This window comes from Lynx rufus, unplaced genomic scaffold (assembly GCF_022079265.1).
Source record: "Lynx rufus isolate CCGP_SWC_20201006 ecotype Redwood Valley unplaced genomic scaffold, mLynRuf1.p SCAF_6, whole genome shotgun sequence".
Taxonomy (NCBI): Eukaryota; Metazoa; Chordata; class Mammalia; order Carnivora; family Felidae; genus Lynx; species Lynx rufus.
The window spans coordinates 116,270,269-116,293,956 of NW_025814878.1; the positions used below are offsets into that span (position 1 = coordinate 116,270,269).

General features: G+C 42.9%; 1 protein-coding gene and 1 pseudogene across 1 annotated transcript in view; both read right to left on the minus strand.

Moving 5' to 3' along the window:
- Nucleotides 1-23,688, minus strand: part of LOC124528157 (class I histocompatibility antigen, Gogo-B*0103 alpha chain-like) — a 215,970-nt gene that overhangs the window by 172,603 nt on the left and 19,679 nt on the right. The window lies entirely within an intron of this gene.
- LOC124528386 (alpha/beta hydrolase domain-containing protein 17B-like) overlaps nt 130-23,688 on the minus strand; it is a 28,585-nt pseudogene continuing 5,026 nt past the window's right edge.

Below are 23,688 nucleotides of genomic sequence, written 5' to 3' on the forward strand. Positions count from 1 at the left end.
GCGGGCTCATCCTGGGTGGGGGCCGCGAAGGTCTCCTGGCGTCGGGGTGAATCTCGGACCCGGAGCTCAGAGAGACCTCAGCAGGTCCAAGGGGGATTCAGGGACTCGTCACCTGGACCCTGGCCCGGGTCATTCACGGGACTCGCTCTGGTCGTAGTGGCGGAGGGCGGTGTGCAGGTTCGGTCGGGAGGTCTGTGCGTGCACCTTGGCGATCTCCGTCTGCTCGTCCCAAACTGTGTCCCTCCTGCTCCACCCACGGCGCCCACAGCTCTACCCTCGGACTCGCGGCGTCGCTGTGGAATCGCAGGAACTGCGTGTGGTCCACTTGGCCCACCGAGACATACAGCGCCTCCCCGCGACCGGTCCGGGACACCGCGGTGTGGAAACACCTCAAGGAGTGGGAACTGTGGGCACAAAGGGGCTTAGACCCCGCCCGACCCACCTCCAGGCCCGGAGCCGGGTCCCAGATGGAAGCAGCCGGGAGGGCAGGGTGAGGGGCACTCCACCGGGGGGCGGAGAGCAGGGCGGAGTCGCAAGAAGGACTCAAGGGGAGGATGGCCCAGGCCTGGGCAGGGGTGGGTGGGGGTGTGGAGTGGGGGCGATGGCCCCCTTCCCCAGTGGTCCAGCGTCCCCACCAGGCGGTCCCTTTGCTCCTACACATAACAGGCTCTTTCCTTCTGACCTCACACTCACTGGCCCAGGTCAGGGTCATGGCCAGGCCCCTGAAAGCACCAGGAGGCAGGTTCAAGGCCCCAGGATCCCCATCCCCTGGGAGAATCTAAGTCCCAGCCTGTCTGTGGCCAGGACAGGCCAGGGAACGCGGTGAAGCTGATATGATAGTCTTCTCTAGAAACCAGACAGGCAATGGGAGTGTGAACAGGGGCGCCTTCATGAATCCCGGACAGGGGGACCTGACACAGGCTGTGACAGGGAGAAGTGAAACCAGGGGAGATGGGGACTCCCAACACCAGGCTTCCCTGCCTCTGTGCCCTTGCACCTTCCACCCTGAGAGCCACACCCTCTTGGGGACAAGGGACTGGGACCTGACCCCTCTCCTCTTGCAGGGAGCTCTCTTTGTCACACTGTTTCTCTTGAGTTCTGGTCCAGAGACTTTCTGAAGGTGCCAGGTAGAGACAGCACACTGGGCTCAGCCCTTTCTCCTCACTTCCCTTCCTGGAAACACCCCCTCCCCCACCCCCCTGAACTGGACTCCCTTCCTCTAACCCCTTATCTCTCTCCCTGGACTGACTGACTGACTGACTTACCTATTTATTTACTTATTTATTCATTGTTTTTATTTAAATTCCAGTCAGATAACATACAGTGTTATATTAGTTTCCGAGAACAACAAAGTGATTCAACAATTCCATACATCACCAGGTGCTCTCATCAGGAAGGCAACATGCCAAAGAAAGAATAGGGACCACTTCTCACACCATACACAAAAATAAATGCAAAGTGGATTAAAGGCCAAAATGGCCTGAAACCATAAAAATCCTGGAAAAGAACACACACGCTAATTTCTTTGACGTGGGGAGTAACAACTTCTTTCTAGATGTGTTCCCTGAGGCAAGGGAAACCAAAGCACAAATAAACTACTGGGACTACATCCACATAAAAAGCTTCTGCACAGGGAAGGAAATAACCTCCTGGACTGCTTTTGGAAGAAAACTTCGTCCCAGGGAATTTGATGTCAGAGACTGAGCTGGCTTCGGGATGGTTGGTAGAGAAACAATGGTTTCCTCTTGAAACCTGGGGCACCTGTGCCTGAGGCACCAGCTAGAGAATCTCACAGAGGCCTGTTTGCTTTTTGTTTATTAACCATCATCTTGGTCACCACTGAATGATCCAAATCTAATCTGTCAAAGTAGTGGTTTTATCCTTCCTAGATACATTTGTTTTCATAGCCTTGCAATAACCAAAGCTGTAATTTTCACTTTCCCAAACCATGGCCTAGAGCTTTTGTATTTTTTTTTTAATGTTTTTTTTTTAATTTATTTTTGAGACAGAGAGAGACAGAGCATGAATGGGGAAGGGTCAGAGAGAGGGAGACACAGAATCAGAAGCAGGCTCCAGGCTCTGAGCCATCAGCCCAAAGCCCCACGCGGGGCTCGAACTCACGGACCGCGAGATTGTGACCTGAGCTGAAGTCGGACGCTCAACCGACTGAGCCACCCAGGCGCCCCGAGCTTTTGTATTTTAAAATGATCTTCATTCCATAGCTCTGTGAGTCCCAGACAATCCTCAACACAAAGCAGCACATAGAAGTACAGTTTGCTACTGTATATGATCTGTGCCTGGGCCTTTGTTTATCAAGGGGACTAAGTGACAGCTGGAGAGGCTGATGCCACTGTGGGAAGATTTCTTTTATCACTTACATTTCCCGAGGGGAGGGGCAGGGCACACCACACAGGGCCAAGTGGGGGCAGAAGGAGAGGAAGAAAGCATGGCTCTGAGCCTTGATTGTGTTTTCCTTGAGAAAGGGAAGGAGGGGCTGGGGAAACAGTTTAGAACTGACCAGTCTGAATAACCTTATCGGTGGGCTCTGGGGGTTGGGAGTTCTCTCTAGAAGGCTGGTAGTTGACCCTGGGTCTTTGGAGCAGAGGAATATTGCCTCCTGGAGTGTATGCGCCTGACAGAGAGATGGTTCAGAATGTGGCATCTGGATTGGATTGTTGAGTTTGCAAAGGAAAGGCATGCTCCGGGGCAAGCACTTAGCTGTCTCTAAGAATTGTCCAGCCAGGGGACGGACAGTGTCTCCCCAGTGATGGGAGTCACAAATGTCAGAGCATCAAGAATACAGAAAATATCATTAATACAGTATATTTCGACCATAGTATGCAACCATCAATTGCTTCAAAGTGGCATGTATTTAGTGCAGTGAAAACTCCCTTCACCAGTGTTCGTGCACTGCCTGTGGTTGTGAATGAAAACCTAAGGAATATTTTATTGGGGTGTTATTGGTACCATTTTCTCCACCCTGATTAATGTAAGGAGGTAATTGGTTTTCAGGCAGCCCCCAGAGTACAGTAAACAGTAGATGCAAAGAATTTCTTGCTAAGCCCTGTAGATAGAGGTTTATTTTATTTATTTATTTTTATTTATTTTTTTTATTTATTTTTGGGACAGAGAGAGACAGAGCATGAACGGGGGAGGGGCAGAGAGAGAGGGAGACACAGAATCGGAAATAGGCTCCAGGCTCTGAGCCATCAGCCCAGAGCCCGACGCGGGGCTCGAACTCACGGACCGCGAGATCGTGACCTGGCTGAAGTCGGACGCTTAACCGACTGCGCCACCCAGGCGCCCCTAGAGGTTTATTAAAAATCTGTATAACAACATATTTAAATCTGAGAATTCCACTGGTTTAGAATTCTTTCCCTCTGCTTCTTTTCCTCGCCCTGTGTCTGCAGCCCTTCTCTACGTCTCTCTCATCCCTCAGGCCCTCTCCTCCCCTAAGTCTCCACCATCCTCTCCCTCCTGGATTGTGGCCCTGGTGCCACCTCATCACCTGCCACCTGGGGCTCTTCTCCTTGCAGGAGTCAGCGACCCTGCTAATGTGAGTCAGGTTGTGTCATGTGTTCACTGAAAATGCTCCAGTGACCGCGTCCCACTCTTGGGAAGCCTCTAGAATGTAGGGCCCATGAGCACAGGGGCTTTGGGCTATTTTGGTGAAAGCTGTATCCCCAGCATAGAAAGCCATTCCTGGTGAATGGTAAACACTAAATTAGTTGGTTTTAAATGAATGAATGAATGAATGAATGAATGAAATATGCTCTTATAATTTAATTCCAGGGGTGCCTGGGTGGCATCAGTCCGTTATGCGTCCGACTTCCACTCAGGTCATAATCTCACAGTTCATGAATTCGAGCCCCATGTCAGGCTCTGTGCTGACAGTCAGAGCCTGGAGCCTGCTTCAGATTCTGTATCTACTTCTCTCTCGCGCTGTCCATCCCCCACTCATGATCTGTCTGTCTCTCTTTCTCAAAAAATAAAAGACAAATTTAAAAAAAAAATTAAAGAATTTAATTCCATTATACAAAATCATAAAATGAAAAATACATAAGCAAAAATGAGGAAAGATTTTTTTCATGCCACTAGTATACATGAAGTTTCATAGCTTCATTCCGGGGGCAAGACCTCTATGTACACTGAGGCTGTGCAGTGGTTTCCTATTGCCGCAGAACAAATTCCCACAACCATAGTGACTTACGAGAGCAGCCATCCATGTGTCCCAGTTCTGCAAGTCAGCAGTCCAGTGTGATGCTGAGGGTTCTCTCCAGTGTGTCACAGGCAGTGTTTGCACCTAGCGCTCAACATCCCCTCCAAGCTTGAACAGAGCTGTTGGCAGAATTCCATTTCCTGGAGCTGGAGGACTGCGGTCTTCCCCCTGCAAGGGTCCACTTCCTTGCACAATGTCAGTGGGATGCTGCTGTCAGCTCCTGTGGCCACCAGCACTGCTTGCCCGGTGGCCCCTTCCATTGTCAAGGCCTCTCTCATGGTGAGTCCTGTTCATTATGCCAGGCCTTCACTCAGGAAGAACCCGATCCTATTAAGGGCTCTCCTGATGAGGTCAGGATTACCCATGATAACCCTCCTGTTTTAACTCAGCTGATATGACCCTTAACTGCACATGCAAAGTCCCTTCACACCAGCACCAGGATTACTGTTTGATCCGACAACTGGGAGAGTATGAACAACCTGAGGTTGGCTAAGGCAACCATCTTGGAATCTGCCGGGGTTTGTAAGTCAAATGCTTCTTTCACCCATTATTTTTACTGAATGCTTCAAACTTGTCTTTGGAAAGTAATAATGAGAAATTTATTGAACATTCATATAAACTTAACATCTCTCACTATGGTCTTCAATGAGATTTGGTAAAAGAGATTTAGGCATCAACAAATTTTATTTTATTATTTTATTTTTTTAATTTTTTTTAACTTTTTTAAAATTTATTTTTGAGACAGAGAGAGACAGCGCATGAACGGGGGAGGGGCAGAGAGAGAGGGAGACACAGAATCGGAAGCAGGCTCCAGGCTCTGAACCATCAGCCCAGAGCCCGACGCGGGGCTCGAACTCACGGACCGCGAGATCGTGACCTGAGCTGAAGTCGGACGCTTAACCGACTGAGCCCACCCAGGCACCCCAGGCATCAACAAATTTGAAAAAACACAGTTACTCTGTCCTAAAATATTTTAGGCAATTCTGCTTGTTGTCATTCCATTCAAATCTGCAGTTTCATCAGTGGTTATTCCTTTGTATGATTTCCAGCTTAATTTGCATTGAGCAACAATGTACTTTTTCATTCTGTGAATACATTGAACCAGTTGAATGTGAGGTTAATGTGCCCCATCAAATCCTTCACGAGATAGAATTGCCTGCACACCATATGCAACATTGTATGCCAGAAATTAATGAGGTGCCAGTGAGCAAAAGATCAAATGACCAAAAGATCAAGTGTGTATGATATTCTGTATCCTCTCTGTAACACGGTTCAGAATAATTGGCTGTGGTTTTCTTCCAATGCAAATAGTTCTTACAGAGTATCCTTGGCATGAACTTTGGTATTTCATTTTAATGGGCCGGAGATCCTCCTGAGTGTATGATCAGGAGTAGGATTGCTAGACTGTACGTGGGATGTGCTGTAACCAGACCAGCGCCGGCCAGCTTGATTTCCAAAGTGTTTGTACCAGTGTAACCTTTCACCAGGCGTGTGCATGTGTATCTGTTGCTGTTCCGATTGCTCTGAAAATGAAAACTGAGAGGCAGCTCTTTCACCTGAAGGGCAGGCAATAGTGTGAACATCACGGCCTGGTTGCAGGACTGCCCAGGTCTGACCCTATTAATAACTTGATTTCCTTTACTTGAATTCCATGTGCCTTGTTACTATACCTGCAACCTCTAAGTCCAGATATGCTTCGTTTCCACATCACCATATAGTATTGTTTTATTCATTTGGAATCTTTTATCGTATATGTTTAGAATCATCCATAATAAAGACAGAGGAAGGGAAAGGGGGAGCAGACCGGTGCAAGGAGAGACAAAACACAATAGAAAACAAGAGCAAGAAAATAAAGGAGCAGAATTGAAGGCAGTGAATACAGACAACATTTTCAAAGTGCAAGGAGGGGTGCCCGGGTGGCTCAGTTGGTTAAAAGTCCGACTTTGGCTCATGTCAGGATCTCGTGGTTCATGGGTTCGAGCTCCGTGTCAGGCTCTGTGCTGACAGCTCAGAGCCTGTAGCCTGCTTCGGATTCTATGTTTCCCTCTCTCTACCCCTCCCCTGCACGCCCTCTGTGTCTCACTAACTCTCTTTCTCTCTCTCAAAAATAAAAATAAACATCGAAAAACTCAAGTGCAAGGAAATAAAAGAGATGTAGAATAAAATAAGTTTTAGAGAGCTTTACTAGCAATCTATTACTGTGTAACAGACGACGCTCACAGTTAGTGGCTTAAAACAACAAACTCCTCTTTGCTCACAAGATACTATAAGACAAATGCCCTGGAGCAGAGGCTGAAGGGAGAAGCTGGCAAAGAGGAGGAATTTACAGAAGGAATAAGTAGTGGGTGGTTGCTTTACAAATGGAAAGATTTTGTTAGTCCTCCGGGGAGCAGGTTCCAAAACAAGACAGGGTTAAATTCACCATGATATTATCAAACACCTGTCAGAGCATAGGAGAGGGAGACAAAAAATTCTGGAAGGGCCAGCAGACCGAGATGCCAGTCTGGCCCCACATGATGGTCCAGAGGAGACAGGTGTGTTGCACTGTCACAGACCACCAGGCAACCTACGTGAAGGTGAGCAAGGCCGGAGAGGAGTCCTCAGCTACAGTCAGCCGTCAGACAGCCCCATGCCGCCCAGAAACCAGCCCGTCTTCATGTCCCAGACCTGCTACTGTGTGACCCAGCCCATGGGAAGTAGGGCGTCTGCACAAATACTGCCATGGATTGCAGAGCCCAGGTGTGGGGGCCCTTGTGACTTATCTGGGAGCGTGACCCCAACCTTCCTACCTGAGCGGTCTGGGCCGTTGGAAATGAAGACCTTGTCAGGCTGGGTTCCTGCACTTGTCCCTTGATAGTTACAATGGGACAAGGAAGAACCAGCAGGCATCCGCGTCTCACCCGGGTTCCCCCTACATTTACTCTTATCCCAGTTGTGTAAGAGGACCCCGACCCCCTCCTGAGGATCAGGGTGGATTACTTCTGCCTGGAGAAGAGCAGACTCCTGTCCTGGGCACAGGGAGTCCAAACATCCCTGGTGGCAGCCATAATGTGTATGAGGTTCAGTCGATCCTTATTCCAGGACCTCCAACCTGCCATGTTGAGAAATGCAGACAAAAGAAGCAAAATTTCCCCAGTGGCTGATTGGAAGCAACGGTATGTGGATCAATACCTGTTTCCACCCCTTGGGTCCTGGACTCACATACTCTTCTTCATGAGACCACAGCACTATATAGAGAAATCTCATTCAATAAATACATTGTCTTCTGGAAAATGGCACCCATCCCTTTGGAGTATTTTCTCAAAGCTGACAGCTTGTGCCCTAGAAGGGCCATTCTGTGTGGCTGACTATATCTGGACCATCTGAAATGTAACATGACACGTGGATCCCATAGTCATGGCACATCCTGCACCTCCTTCACTGTGAGGGGTCTCCCAGCTACATACCGTGTTGAGAGCAATTCTGAGCCTGTGGATCATGCATTTTGATAGCCCCTAGATAGTGGCACTGGCTGTGTGGGCAGGAAACAGGAGCGCACACGTGGGATAGGTATCTGTCCCATGAGGATGAGTCTCTGGCCCTTCCAAGATGGAAGGGGCTCAATGCAGTCAACTTGTCACTTCATGGACAGTTAATCACCTAAAGAGATGGTGTTATAGCAGGGCCCAGTGTTGGCCTCTGTTTCTGACAGGGTGGACATTCAGAGGTAGCAGTAGACCAAATGGGAATCATGGCTGCTGGATCCATATGTGGCTTTGTCTCTGCCATGTGGTCACTCCATTCATGCGCCCATTCCACCAGTCCTGGGCTGACCAGTGATAAAGGCTTGATGAAGTCAACTTATCAGCTCAGTGTTTCATTTCCTGTTCGTGGGTGGGTGTTTGCTGGTGAATGATTCAGGCTTCAGTGCCGAGAGACCATTTCCATTTAGGATGGACTGATGCGGACCTGGCTAATTGATGACTTAGTGTGTTACACAGAACCTAGCACATAGGGTCATTTTTAAAAGTTTATTAATTTATTTTGAGGGGGCGTAGAGAGAGAGAATGAGTGGGGGGAGGTACAGAGAGAGGGAGAGAGAGAATCCTAAGCAGCCTCCATGCTTAGCACTGCGCCCAATCCAGAACTCTATCTCATGAATTGTGAGATCATGCCCTGAGCCGAAATCTAGAGTCAGACACTTCACAGACTGAGCCACCAGGAGCCCTGCATATGGTCATTTTTAATCATGTGCCTTCTTGGTGTCCCATGGACAAACATTCTGTCTTACCAGGTCCTGAAACACACCACATGGCACTTCTATACTAAAAGGGAATCTACTACTCTTTGTGGATGGCATGACCTTACTACAATACCTGAGGTGCCAGCATGTGATTCTCCTACTAGTGCTTTCCTTTAGCTCCACACTACATCCTTTCCCAGCATTGACCCTTCTACCATCAAGAGGTCCAATAGATGGTATCTGAATGTAGCATGGCCTGGATCTTTCTGTTCTGGTCCCACTCAAAGCTAGCATCCCTCTAGGTCATCCAGACGTGGGCCAAACGTAACCCCTAGGGGTGAAATGTGTGTTGCTGGAACCCCACATGTCCCCTGGGCCATGTCCTTCCTTCTTTGCAGTGAGAGATGCAACTCGCAATAATCAGTGTTTTACCTTGGAGGGAATATCCCTGCATGCCCCTGACGTCTAGATCCATAAACCTTAATCAGATGGCCCCTCCCTGCTTCTCTAAAATGATTCATTTACTTCATTTTTAATGTTTAGAAAATGATGGTAGTTAGCATCAATGACCAAATTTATCATAGTTTTAAAGCGTAAAATGTAAGATTTACCATCTTAATCATTTTTAAGTGTACTGTCCAGTGTATTAAGTACATTTATACTCCAAGACTACCGTCAACACCATCTGTCTTCAACTCTTTTCTTATAATCAAGACTGAAACTCTTTATCCATTCAACAAAATTCCGTCATTATCCCCTTGTCACATCCTCTGCAAAATGCCATTCTAGTTCCTGTCTCTATGGATTGGGCTATTCTAGATCCCATATGTAAGTGCAATCATACAGTACTTGTGTTTTGGTGGCTGGTGCATTTCAATTAGCACAATCTTCACAAGGTTCATCCGTGTTGTAGCGTGTATCAGGTTGTTCCTTCTTTGTAAGGCTGTATTGTATTCCATTGTACGTATACACCTTATTTTGCTTATCCCTTCATCTATTGATGGACAATGGGTTGCTTAATTCTTTTTGCTCTTGTAAATAATGCTGCTTATAAGTATGGGCTTATAAACACCTGTTCATGTCTCTTCTTTCAATTCTTTTGGGTATATACTCACAAATGGAGTGGGTGGATCATACAATAATTCTATGTTTAATTTTTTGAGGAAGCTTCATACCATTTTCCATAGTGGCTGCTCATTTTACATTCCCAACAGTGTACAAGGGTTCCAATTTCTTTTCCTGTTCACTGGCACTTGTTATTTTGTTATTTTTAAAAGAGTAGCCATTCTATTTGGTGTGAAGTGGTATCGATGGACCCTCATTTGTCCCCTTGTACGAAGGCTGGAAGAAACCACTTCTTCCCCTAAGAACTGGTATCTCACTGTGGTTTTGATTTGCATTTCCCTAAGGATTATTGATGTTGCATATCTTCTCATGTGCTTGTTGGCCATTATATATCTTCTTTGGAGAAATATCTGTTCAAGTCCCCAGCCCATTTTTTAATTGGGTTGTTGGTCTTTTTTCGTCTCAGGAGCTGTCTATGTGTTCTGAATATTAATCCCTTATCCGATTTGTGAGTTGGAACTATTTTCTCCCATTCTATGGGTCACATTCTTACTCTCTTGATACTGTTCTTCAATGCACAGAAGTTTTAAATTTTCATGAGGACCCATTTGACTATTTTTTCTTTTGTTGCCTATGACTTTCATGTCACATTCAAGAAATCACTGTCAAATCTAATGTTGTGAAGCTTTGCCCTAAGTTTTTCTTCTAAGATTTTTATAGTTTTTGCCCTTAGGATTAGGTTTTTCATCCATTTTTAGAGTAATTTGAGTGCGGTCTTAGGTATGGGTCAACTGTATTCTTTTGCATGTGGATACCCATTTTTCCCAGTATCATTTGTTGAAACGACTGTCTTTTCACAATAAATGGTCTTGGCACCCTTGGCAATAATCACTTGACCATACATCCAAAGGTGATTTTCTGGACTCTGTTTCTGCTTAAGTCTGTATATCTATTTTTATGCCACTACCACAATGCTTTGATTTCTGTAGCTTTATATAGGTTTCAAAATTAGGAAATTCAAAGTTAGGCCTTCAACTTTGTTCTTTTTCATGAATGTTTTGGCTTTTGGGGTCTCTTGACCCCAAATAAAATTCCATATGATTTTTAGAATGAATTTTTCTATTTCTGCAAAATATATCATGTGGATTCTGATAGGGATTGCATTGAATCTGTTGATTGCTTTGGGTAATATTAACAAATCAAAAATGTTAAGTCTTTCAACGTAGAAAAGTCTTCCCTTTTCTTAATGTCTTCGTGAATTTCTTTCAGCAATTTTCTTAGTCTTCCCTGTACAAGTTTTTGCCTCCTTCGTGAGGTCAGCTCCCACAGTTTTATTCATGCTATTGTAAATAGAAGTATTTTCTTAATGTCCTTTTGAACTGTTCATTGTGACTGAATAAAAATGCACATGATTTTTTCATGTGATTTTGTATCCTGCAACTTAGCCGAATTCATTTATTAATTTTACCATTTTCTTTTCTTTTCTTTTTTTTTTTTTTTGGTTGGATTTTTTCTGGAGTTTCTACAGAGAAGTTTATGTAATGAAACAGGGATCAATTCATTCCTTCCTTTCCAGTCTGGATACCTTTTACATCTTTTTCTTGGCTAACTACTCTGGCTATAGCTTCAGATACTATGTTGAACAAAAATGATGAGAGCAGACATCCTTGCCTTATTCCTAATCTTAGAGGGAAAGTTTTTAGGCTTTCAACATTGATGTTCACTGTGGGGTATTCATCATTGGCTTTTATTATTTTGGAATAATTTCCTTTTCTTCCTTGTTGAATAAGTGCTTTTATAAGGAAAGGATGTTGAATTTTTTCTTTTTCTGCATTGAACATTGAGATGACCATGTGGTTTTTTTCACCTTAATTTTTTTTTTAAATTTTTTTTTTATTATTATTTTTTTTATGAAATTTATTGACAAATTGGTTTCCATACAACACCCAGTGCTCATCCCAAAAGGTGCCCTCCTCAATACCCATCACCCACCCTCCCCTCCCTCCCACCCCCCATCAACCCTCAGTTTGTTCTCAGTTTTTAACAGTCTCTTATGCTTTGGCTCTCTCCCACTCTAACCTCTTTTTTTTTTTCTTCCTTCCCCTCCCCCATGGGTTCCTGTTAAGTTTCTCAGGATCCACATAAGAGTGAAACCATATGGTATCTGTCTTTCTCTGTATGGCTTATTTCACTTAGCATTACACTCTCCAGTTCCATCCACGTTGCTACAAAGGGCCATATTTCATTTTTTCTCATTGCCACATAGTATTCCATTGTGTATATAAACCACAATTTCTTTATCCATTCATCAGTTGATGGACATTTAGGCTCTTTCCATAATTTGGCTATTGTTGAGAGTGCTGCTATGAACATTGGGGTACAAGTGCCCCTATGCATCAGTACTCCTGTATCCCTTGGATAAATTCCTAGCAGTGCTATTGCTGGGTCATAGGGTAGGTCTATTTTTAATTTTCTGAGGAACCTCCACACTGCTTTCCAGAGCGGCTGCACCAATTTGCATTCCCACCAACAGTGCAAGAGGGTTCCCGTTTCTCCACATCCTCTCCAGCATCTATAGTCTCCTGATTTGTTCATTTTGGCCACTCTGACTGGCGTGAGGTGATACCTGAGTGTGGTTTTGATTTGTATTTCCCTGATAAGGAGCGTCGCTGAACATCTTTTCATGTGCCTGTTGGCCATCTGGATGTCTTCTTTAGAGAAGTGTCTATTCATGTTTTCTGCCCATTTCTTCACTGGGTTATTTGTTTTTCGGGTGTGGAGTTTGGTGAGCTCTTTATAGATTTTAGATACTAGCCCTTTGTCTGATATGTCATTTGCAAATATCTTTTCCCATTCCGTTGGTTGCCTTTTAGTTTTGTTGGTTGTTTCCTTTGCTGTGCAGAAGCTTTTTATCTTCATAAGGTCCCAGTAATTCACTTTTGCTTTTAATTCCCTTGCCTTTGGGGATGTGTCGAGTAAGAGATTGCTACGGCTGAGGTCAGAGAGGTCTTTTCCTGCTTTCTCCTCTAAGGTTTTGATGGTTTCCTTTCTCACATTTAGGTCCTTTATCCATTTTGAGTTTATTTTTGTAAATGGTGTGAGAAAGTGGTCTAGTTTCAACCTTCTGCATGTTGCTGTCCAGTTCTCCCAGCACCATTTGTTAAAGAGGCTGTCTTTTTTCCATTGGATGTTCTTTCCTGCTTTGTCAAAGATGAGTTGGCCATACGTTTGTGGGTCTAGTTCTGGGGTTTCTATTCTATTCCATTGGTCTGTGTGTCTGTTTTTGTGCCAATACCATGCTGTCTTGATGATTACAGCTTTGTAGTAGAGGCTAAAGTCTGGGATTGTGATGCCTCCTGCTTTGGTCTTCTTCTTCAAAATTCCTTTGGCTATTCGGGGCCTTTTGTGGTTCCATATGAATTTTAGGATTGCTTGTTCTAATTTCGAGAAGAATGCTGGTGCAATTTTGATTGGGATTGCATTGAATGTGTAGATAGCTTTGGGTAGTATTGACATTTTGACAATATTTATTTTTCCAATCCATGCGCAGGGAATGTCTTTCCATTTCTTTAAGTCTTCTTCAATTACCTTCATAAGCTTTCTATAGTTTTCAGCATACAGATCCTTTACATCTTTGGTTAGATTTATTCCTAGGTATTTTATGCTTCTTGGTGCAATTGTGAATGGGATCATTTTCTTTATTTGTCTTTCTGTTGCTTCATTGTTAGTGTATAAGAATGCAACTGATTTCTGGACATTGATTTTGTATCCTGCAACTTTGCTGAATTCATGTATCAGTTCTAGCAGACTTTTGGTGGAGTCTATCGGATTTTCCATGTATAATATCATGTCATCTGCAAAAAGCGAAAGCTTGACTTCATCTTTGCCAATTTTGATGCCTTTGATTTCCTTTTGTTGTCTGATTGCTGATGCTAGAACTTCCAGCACTATGTTAAACAACAACGGTGAGAGTGGGCATCCCTGTCGTGTTCCTGATCTCAGGGAAAAAGCTCTCAGTTTTTCCCCGTTGAGGATGATGTTAGCTGTGGGCTTTTCATAAATGGCTTTTATGATCTTTAAGTATGTTCCTTCTATCCCGACTTTCTCAAGGGTTTTTATTAAGAAAGGGTGCTGGATTTTGTCAAAGGCCTTTTCTGCATCGATTGACAGGATCATATGGTTCTTCTCTTTTTTTTTGTTAATGTGATGTATCACGTTGATTGATTTGCGAATGTTGTTGAACCAGCCCTGCATCCCAGGAATGAATCCCACTTGATCATGGTGAATAATTCTTTTTATATGCTGTTGAATTCGATTTGCTAGTATCTTATTGAGAATTTTTGCATCCATATTCATCAGGGATATTGGCCTGTAGTTCTCTTTTTTTACTGGGTCTCTGTCTGGTTTAGGAATCAAAGTAATACTGGCTTCATAGAATGAGTCTGGAAGTTTTCCTTCCCTTTCTATTTCTTGGAATAGCTTGAGAAGGATAGGTATTATCTCTGCTTTAAATGTCTGGTAGAACTCCCCTGGGAAGCCATCTGGTCCTGGACTCTTATTTGTTGGGAGATTTTTGATAACCGATTCAATTTCTTCGCTGGTTATGGGTCTGTTCAAGCTTTCTATTTCCTCCTGATTGAGTTTTGGAAGAGTGTGGGTGTTCAGGAATGTGTCCATTTCTTCCAGGTTGTCCAATTTGTTGGCATATAATTTTTCATAGTATTCCCTGATAATTGTTTGTATCTCTGAGGGATTGGTTGTAATAATTCCATTTTCATTCATGATTTTATCTATTTGGGTCATCTCCCTTTTCTTTTTGAGAAGCCTGGCTAGAGGTTTGTCAATTTTGTTTATTTTTTCAAAAAACCAACTCTTGGTTTCGTTGATCTGCTCTACAGTTTTTTTAGATTCTATATTGTTTATTTCTGCTCTGATCTTTATTATTTCTCTTCTTCTGCTGGGTTTAGGCTGCCTTTGCTGTTCTGCTTCTATTTCCTTTAGGTGTGCTGTTAGATTTTGTATTTGGGATTTTTCTTGTTTCTTGAGATAGGCCTGGATTGCAATGCATTTTCCTCTCAGGACTGCCTTCGCTGCGTCCCAAAGCGTTTGGATTGTTGTATTTTCATTTTCGTTTGTTTCCATATATTTTTTGATTTCTTCTCTAATTGCCTGGTTGACCCACTCATTCGTTAGTAGGGTGTTCTTTAACCTCCACGCTTTTGGAGGTTTTCCAGACTTTTTCCTGTGGTTGATTTCAAGCTTCATAGCATTGTGGTCTGAAAGTATGCATGGTATAATTTCAATTCTTGTAAACTTATGAAGGGCTGTTTTGTGACCCAGTATATGATCTATCTTGGAGAATGTTCCATGTGCACTCGAGAAGAAAGTATATTCTGTTGCTTTGGGATGCAGAGTTCTAAATATATCTGTCAAGTCCATCTGATCCAATGTGTCATTCAGGGCCCTTGTTTCTTTATTGACCGTGTGTCTAGATGATCTATCCATTTCTGTAAGTGGGGTGTTAAAGTCCCCTGCAATTACCACATTCTTATCAATAAGGTTGCTTCTGTTTATGAGTAATTGTTTTATATATTTGGGGGCTCCGGTATTCGGCGCATAGACATTTATAATTGTTAGCTCTTCCTGATGGATAGACCCTGTAACTATTATATAATGTCCTTCTTCATCTCTTGTTACAGCCTTTAATTTAAAGTCTAGTTTGTCTGATAAGTATGGCTACTCCAGCTTTCTTTTGGCTTCCAGTAGCATGATAAATAGTTCTCCATCCCCTCACTCTGAATCTAAAGGTGTCCTCAGGTCTAAAATGAGTCTCTTGTAGACAGCAAATAGATGGGTCTTGTTTTTTTATCCATTCTGATACCCTATGTCTTTTGGTTGGCGCATTTAATCCGTTTACATTCAGTGTTATTATAGAAAGATACGGGTTTAGAGTCATTGTGATGTCTGTATGTTTTATGCTTGTAGTGATGTCTCTGGTACTTTGTCTCACAGGGTCCCCCTTAGGATCTCTTGTAGGGCTGGTTTAGTGGTGACAAATTCCTTCAGTTTTTGTTTGTTTGGGAAGACCTTTATCTCTCCTTCTATTCTAAATGACAGACTTGCTGGATAAAGGATTCTCGGCTGCATATTTTTGCTGTCTAGCACCCTGAAAATCTCGTGCCAATTCTTTCTGGCCTGCCAAGTTTCAAAAGAGAGATCAGTCACGAGTCTTATAGGTCTCCCTTTATATGTGAGGGCACGTTTATCCCTTGCTGCTTTCAGAATTTTCTCTTTATCCTTGTATTTTGCCAGTTTCACTATGATATGTCGTGCAGAAGATCGATTCAAGTTACGTCTGAAGGGAGTTCTCTGTGCCTCTTGGATTTCAATGCCTTTTTCCTTCCCCAGTTTAGGGAAGTTCTCAGCTATTATTTCTTCAAGTACCCCTTCAGCACCTTTCCCTCTCTCTTACTCCTCTGGAATACCAATTATGCGTATATTATTTCTTTTTAGTGTATCACTTAGTTCTCTAATTTTCCCCTCATACTCCTGGATTTTTTTATCTCTCTTTTTCTCAGCTTCCTCTTTTTCCATAACTTTATCTTCTAGTTCACCTATTCTCTCCTCTGCCTCTTCCATCCGAGCTGTGGTGGTTTGCATTTTGTTTTGCATTTCATTTAAAGCGTTTTTCAGCTCCTCGTGACTGTTCCTTAGTCCCTTGATCTCTGTAGCAAGAGATTCTCTGCTGTCCTGTATACTGTTTTCCAGCCCAGCGATTAATTTTATGACTATTATTCTAAATTCACTTTCTGTTATATTATTTAAATCCTTTTTGATCAGCTCATTAGCTGTTGTTATTTCCTGGAGATTCTTCTGAGGGGAATTCTTCCGCTTGGTCATTTTGGATAGTCCCTGGTGTGGTGAGGACCTGCAGGGCACTTCCCCTGTGCTGTGGTGTATAACTGGAGTTGGTGGGCGGGGCCGCAGTCAGTCCTGATGTCTACCCCCAGCCCACCGCTGGGGCCACAGTCAGACTGGTGTGTGCCTTCTCTTCCCCTCTCCTAGGGGCGGGATTCACTGTGGGGTGGCGTGGCCCGTCTGGGCTACTTGCACACTGCCAGGCTTGTGATGCTGGGGATCTGGCGTATTAGCTGGGGTGGGAAGGCAAGGTGCTCGGCGGGAGGGGGGGCAGGCTTAGCTTGCTTCTCCTTAGGTGATCCACTTCAGGAGGGGCCCTGTGGCAGCCGGAGGGAGTCAGATCCGCTGCTGGAGGTTTGGCTCCGCAGAAGCACAGAGTTGGGTGTTTGCGCGGAGCGAGCAATTTCCCTGGCCGGAACCGGTTCCCTTTGGGATTTTGGCTGGGGGATGGGCGGGGGAGATGGCGCTGGCGAGCGCCTTTGTTCCCCGCCAAACTGAGCTCTGTCGTCCGGGTGCTCCGCAGCTCACCCTCCCTTTGTCCTCCAGCCTTCCCGCTTTCCGAGCAGAGCTGTTAACTTATGACCTCCCAGACGCTAAGTCGCGCTTGCTGTCGGAACACAGTCCGTCAGGCCCCTCCGCTTTTGCAAGCCGGACTCGGGGGCTCTGCTTGGCCGGCGAGCCGCCCCTCCGCCCCGGCTCCCTCCCGCCAGTCCGTGGAGCGCGCACCGCCTCGCCGCCCTTCCTACCCTCTTCCGTGGGCCTCTCGTCTGCACTTGGGTCCGGTGACTCCGTTCTGCTAATCCTCTGGCGGTTTTCTGGGTTATTTAGGCAGGTGTAGGTGGAATCTAAGTGATCAGCAGGACGCGCGGTGAGCCCAGCGTCCTCCTACGCCGCCATCTTCCTGCGCCTCCAGTAAAGTTTTTTTTTAATGTTTGTTTATTTTTGAGAGAGACAGCGCCAGTGGGGGAGGGGCAGAGAGAGAGGGAGACAGAGGATCTGAAGTGGGTTCCACGCCGACAGTAAAGAGTCCGCAAACTGTGAGATCGTGACCTGGGCGGAAGTCGGAAGCTCAATGGACTCTCACCTTAATTTTTTTAATGTGATGTATCACCTTGATTGATTTCCTATGTTGATACATCCTTGCATTCCATGAATAAATCCCACTTGGTCTTGGTGTATAACCATTTTAATATGCTTCTGAATTCAATTCACTAGTATTTTGTTGAGTTTTGCACCAATATTCATCAGGGATATTGATCAGTAGCTTTCTTTCCTTGTAGTATCTTTGTCTGGCTTTGGTATCAAGACCATGCTAGCTTTATAGAATGACTTCAGAAGAGTTTCCCTTTGCTTCAGATTTTTGGGAAGAGTTTGAAAAGTGTTGGTGTTCATTCTGTAGATGTGTGGTAAAGCTCACCAGTAAAGCCATGAGGTCTAAGGCTTTTCTTTGTCAAGTGTACCCTTTCTGGTTATAGGTCTATTCAGATATTCTATTTTCTTATAATTGTGTCTTGGTAGGTTTTAGTTTCAGGGAATCTATCCATTTCATCTAGGTTTTCCAATTTGTTTGCATACAGTTGTTTACAGTACTGTCTTATAATCCTTTTTATTTCTGTAGAATAGGTAATAGTATCTACACTTTCCTTTCTGATTTTAGTAGTGTGTTTTCTCTCTTTATGTCATTAGTCAATCTAGGTAAAGCTTTGTCAATGTTATTGATCTTTGCAAGGAACCAGTTTTTGGTTTCATTGATTTTCCAGATTACTTTTCTATTCCCTTTTCTACTCCTATTATTTATCTCTCTTCTATTCTATTCTATTCTCTCTATTGTCTCTGCTATTCCTATTCCAATTCCTAGAAGATTACTTTTCTACTCCTATTATTTATCTTTGATATAATACTGATTCCTAACTTTCTTCTGCTAGCCTTGTGTTTACTTTGTTGTTCTTTTTACTAGTTCTTAAGTTGTAGAGTTTGGTTGTTGATTTGAGATCTTTTTTGATATAAGCATTTTCAGCTATAAATTTTCCCATTAGCCTTGTTTTCCCTGTATTCTATAAGTTTGGACATATGGAGTTTTGTTTTCAGGTGTCTCTAAACATTTTCCAATGATTTTTTTTTTTGGTGGTATACTTGTTATTTTACTGTTAATTTGACACATCTGGACCAAAGTATTCACAATACTTGATATACTTTGAAGGGAATCATGCACTATAGTCTTAGATGTAACCAGAGAACAAGCAAGAAAAAAGGCTTTAAAATATATCCAGTGTGTATTATTTCAATATTCATTTACAAATTAGACTACATACTGTTCTTTTTCTTTGTAATTCTTTAAAGCTATTTATTTGGTTATTTATTTGGTTATTTATTTATAGCATGGGTGGGTGAGTGGGGAAGTGGGCAGAGAGAAACTTGATCAGGCACCACCTTCAGCATGGAGCCCAAAAGCAGGGCTCAATCTCATGACCAGGAGTTCATGACCTGAGCTGCAATCAGAAATCAGATGCTCAACCAACTGAGCCACCCAGGCACCCCTCTTTTTCTTTTTCTTTCATTGTTTTATTCAGGCAGGATTCATTTAAGGAAAAACAATTTAATTTTGCTTGCATTGCATAATACAAATGTCATGAGTGAAATGTTCTCTTATCTCCTGCATCCAGGAGAGAACCCATGAAATTCTCAGTTAGTATTCTAAACCAATAGGTCCTACTAAAAATAGGTCAAAATTTCAACAGCCAAATAACCAGCCTGTTTGTGGCTTGAAGAATATCTAATGGACTCTCAGGTGTTCTTATAATGAGGAGTACTTCAATTCTATGAGATTTGTCAAAATTTCAAAGAGCATTGCATACAGAATCATTCTTGAAGTTCTAAATGCCATTTAAATGACAACAATGGGAATTTTAAGTGGTTGTCTCACAGGGCCAAACCTGTAAATCCTAACTAGCTGAAATTCAGTACTATCATGACTTCTCATTTACAAGGTAACTAGTTGGTAAATTAATAGATGGCATAAAAATTAATACTTGACATTATTTTTAAAGGAGACAATGTATGATAACCAGGGAATACAGAAAACTCAGTGTATTTTCCAATAAGATAACCATTTAAGCCTCTATCTGTATACAACAGGGTGTAAGCCTGTATCTATAATGAACTTGCACATTTACCACAGTTAATCTTATTATGAGTTCTTGAATTGTTTTAGATATACACCTTTTTATTGACTAAATATTATATTTGTATACCTGGTGATGATGACTTAGGACATTGAGATGTTTTCAAAATATTTTTTAAGTTTATTTCTTTTGAGAGAGAGAGAGAGCAGGGGAGGGGCAGAGAGAGAGGGAGAGAGAGAATCACAAGCAGGTTCTGCACTGTCAGCACAGAGCCTGATGTGGAGCTAGGATTCACAAAACAAATCATGACCTGAGCTGAAATCAAGTCAGATGCTTCACTGATTGAGCCACCCAGTTCCCTGAGATGTTTTAAAAATATTTATAAATTTGTTTCTGCTATGCAAAAATAGCTGGCAATAATTTTACAGCATTTGGTTTTATAGAATTAAAATCTTACACAGTACTTATTTTAATGTTTAAAAAAATTCACAGAAAAAATACAAATTACATAACCTGATTGCATGGTACTGTTATTTCCAGTTTCCAGTTCTGGTAATTAAAGCCTCCATTAAGTCTGTTTACAATTCATTACCGGTATATTTATGAAGGCAGCTCACATGATTTGCAAACAAAACCTTCAGGCTTCATGTTATTTACCAAAGAATTCAGCACAGCAAGAAAGGAAAACCCAGTATACAAATTTACAGACTAATTTGAAAATTGACCGGTTCCTGTGATCCAAACTGTTTCAACCTTTCAAGGTGCTGTCCCTCATGTTCCATATCATTGTGATGGTCCCTTTTACCCACAGAGGATCCACGGGTCTTTGGGAAGACTCAAACAATGTGAGGCCATGTGAAAAGTCACTGACTTCACCCTCAGTCCCGTAAATTGTTAATACTGGAGAGGTTATCTTAGAGACTTCGTCAATGTTTGGGAATGCATCCAAAACAGTAGGTCTTCATGGTATCAGGAAAAGCGACTGGCATTGCCGAGGTCAAAGGGGAATGAAGAATTATGCAAGCACTCTTACACCAAGCCGCAAGAAACACAGATGGTACTGTCTCTCTCTAATTTGGCCATTATAGAATCACATTTTCAGGGTGTTATCCATATCTTGTCCTAAGAGCAAGACAAGCAGCTTCTCTATCTGCACAGAGGTTCTTCTCTGTTGGTTTCCCAGACCTTGCGCCATCCCAGAATAATCCTATGAGAACATATGACTATTACTCCGTGATCCCAGTCCTATGTAAAGCTGCTCATCTGACCAAGATCAATGGCACTTTCATGTGAGAAGAATAAAGTGTACTTGACATTGGGTGAACAAGCATAAACATAGAGGAATTCTGCTGCCTTTACTGGTTCTAGTCAGTAAACTCTAATAGCATCTCTTTGTCTAGAAGAGTGCTGCCAGTCTGCTGGTTGTGATTGATGTAAAGTCCAGAGGCTTCCACATTCATCATACATCAGCATGTAAGTTGGATCAGGTGGCAAAAATGCTAATTTTGAAGACATTTTCCCAGGGAAGGCAGACAGCAGAAGAGGCCGCATAGTTCACTAAAGGAGAGATTACTCTTCTGCACCTGAGGTGTCAGGAAGAAAGAGCTGGAAGGGAGCCCCTGCCCACACACTGTCCTCCACAAGGTGTGAACCACCTGTACCTTCTGCCACCTCCCCTTCTGGCACTACAGAAGCCCCCCAAGACGCAGCCAGGTCTTTCTTCACCCTTACTGTCCTTTCTCTGCTTCTCCTCAGTCTCGACCACAGGGCCAGTTCTCCTGGCGGGAGGAAGGAGGACAGGGAACCGAGGGGGCGAGCAGAACCCTTGCTAAGGAAGGAGTTGGTCACCGATATAAATATTTTTTAAATAGTTCACTTGGGATTTCTTTGGGCCCATTGGTTAAGAGTGTGTTTGATTTCCTCCACTTTGTCAATTTTCCAGTTTTCCTTTTGGTTTTGATTTCTAACTGTATCCCATTGTGGTAGGAAAAGATAGTTTGATATCTCCTTTTTAATACTGTTGAGTCTTAGTTTGTGGTCTAACATATGGTGTATCCTGGACAACATCCCATGTGCGCTGGAGAAGAACGTGTATTCTGTTATTCGTGGGTAGAGTGCTGTGTATGTGTGTGTCAGATCTAGCTGGTTTCTTGTGTTGCTCCAGACCTGTGTTTCCTCACTTTTCTTCTGCAGGGTGCTCTATCCAGCTTTGAGAATGGGAGAGTGAATTCTCCAGCTACTGTTGCTGATCCCTACCTCTCCCTTCTATCAAGTTTTGCTCACATAGTTTGTTGATCTGTTATTAAATTCTAGAACATTATCATTGTTATATCTTCTTGCTATATTAAAACTTTTATTAATATTTACTATTCTTTTTTGTCTTTTCTAAATTTCTTTGATTTAAAGTCTATTTGGTCTGATATCAGAAGAAATACTCCTGTTCTCTCTTGGTTACTGTGGGCAGGGGATACCTTTTCCTTCTTTTCACTGTCAAACTATTTGTGTTTTTGGATAAAGTGAGTCTCTTTTAGACAACATAGAGTTAGATCATCTTTCTGTCACTGTTCTGCCAAGCGTCTGGTTTTGATTGGAGCATTTAATTCATTTAGATTCAAAGTAATTGCTGATAAGGAGGGACATGTCTCTGATATTTGGCTATTTTCTACATGCCTTATAATTATGTTGTTCCTCATTTCTGGATTTGTTGTTTTAGTGTTTGTTTAGTTTCGTTTTTTAGTGAAATGGTTTAATTCCTTCCTATTTCCTTTTACATATATTACTCTATAGACATTTTCTTTGTGTTTACCATGGGGATCACATCACACATCCTAAAAGTATAGCCCTCTAATGTGTATTTTTACAAGCTTATCTTCAATAACAGACCAAAAGTCTCATTTTATGCAGCTCCCTCTGATCCTCTTGTAGTAACTGATGTCAGAAAATTACATCTTTATACAGGGCTTTTTCTTTCATGTATCAGTCATTTAAATCATGTAGACAACAAACACTAGGGTTACAAACCAAAGTCACACTAATACTACGTTTATAATTGCCCATTTATTTACCTTCACTGAGGTCTGTATTTCTTCACACAGCTTCAGTGACTGTCCAGTGTCCTTTCATCCTGAAGGATTCCCTTTGCAGACCTTGCAGGGCAACTATGGTGGAAATGAATTCTCTCAGCCTTTGTTGACCAGCGAATGTCATCATTGCTCGCTCACTTTGAAGACCCATTTTGCAGATATAGGATTCTTAACTGAATATTTTTCTTTCAGCACATGGCGTATCAGCCCATTGCCTTCTGGTCTCTAGGGTTTCTGATGACAAACCTGCCATTTTTTAAAGGAATGCTTGTATGCAATGAGTCCCTTTTCTCTTAGTGCTTTCAAGACTCTTTCTTTGCCTTTGGTTTTCAACAGTTTCATTATAATGTGTCTTGGTGTGGATGTCTTTTGCGTTCATCCTAAATGGAATTTGCTGTTCTTCCTGGATGTTTATATTTACATCTTTCATCAATTTGGATCAAGTTTTCAGCCATTATCTCTTCAAATAATCTCTCTTACTTTATTCTCTGTCTTCTGTCTGGGACTCCCACAATGCATATGTGGGTCCCCTTTCTGGTGTCTCAGTGCTCCCCTAGGCTCTGTTCACTTGTCTTTAGTGTTTTTCATTTGGTTCCTCAGATGTGATCATTTCAATTGTCCTATGTTCATGCTCAGTGATTCTTTGTTCTGATTACTGTAATCTGCTCTTGAAACCTCTAGTAAATTTTTCATTACAGTTATTGTACATATCAGCACTGGACTTTCAGTTTCTTTTCGTGCTTTGTATCCCTTTGTTGATATTTTATTTTATTCTTAGCTCAATGTCTTGATTTTTTGTGATTTCCTTTAATTCTTTGAGCATCTTACAGACAGTTGGTTTAAAGTACTTGTCTATGGACACCTGGGTGGTTCAGTCGATTAAGCATCTGACTTCAGCTCAGGTCATGATCTCATGGTATGTGGGTTCGAGCCCCATGTCGGGCTCTGTACTGACAGCTCAGAGCCCGGAGTTTGCTTCGGATCTGTATCTCCCTCTCTCTCTGCCTCTCTCCCTGCTCACACTCTGTTTCTCTCTCTCTCTCTAAAAAAAAAATAAAC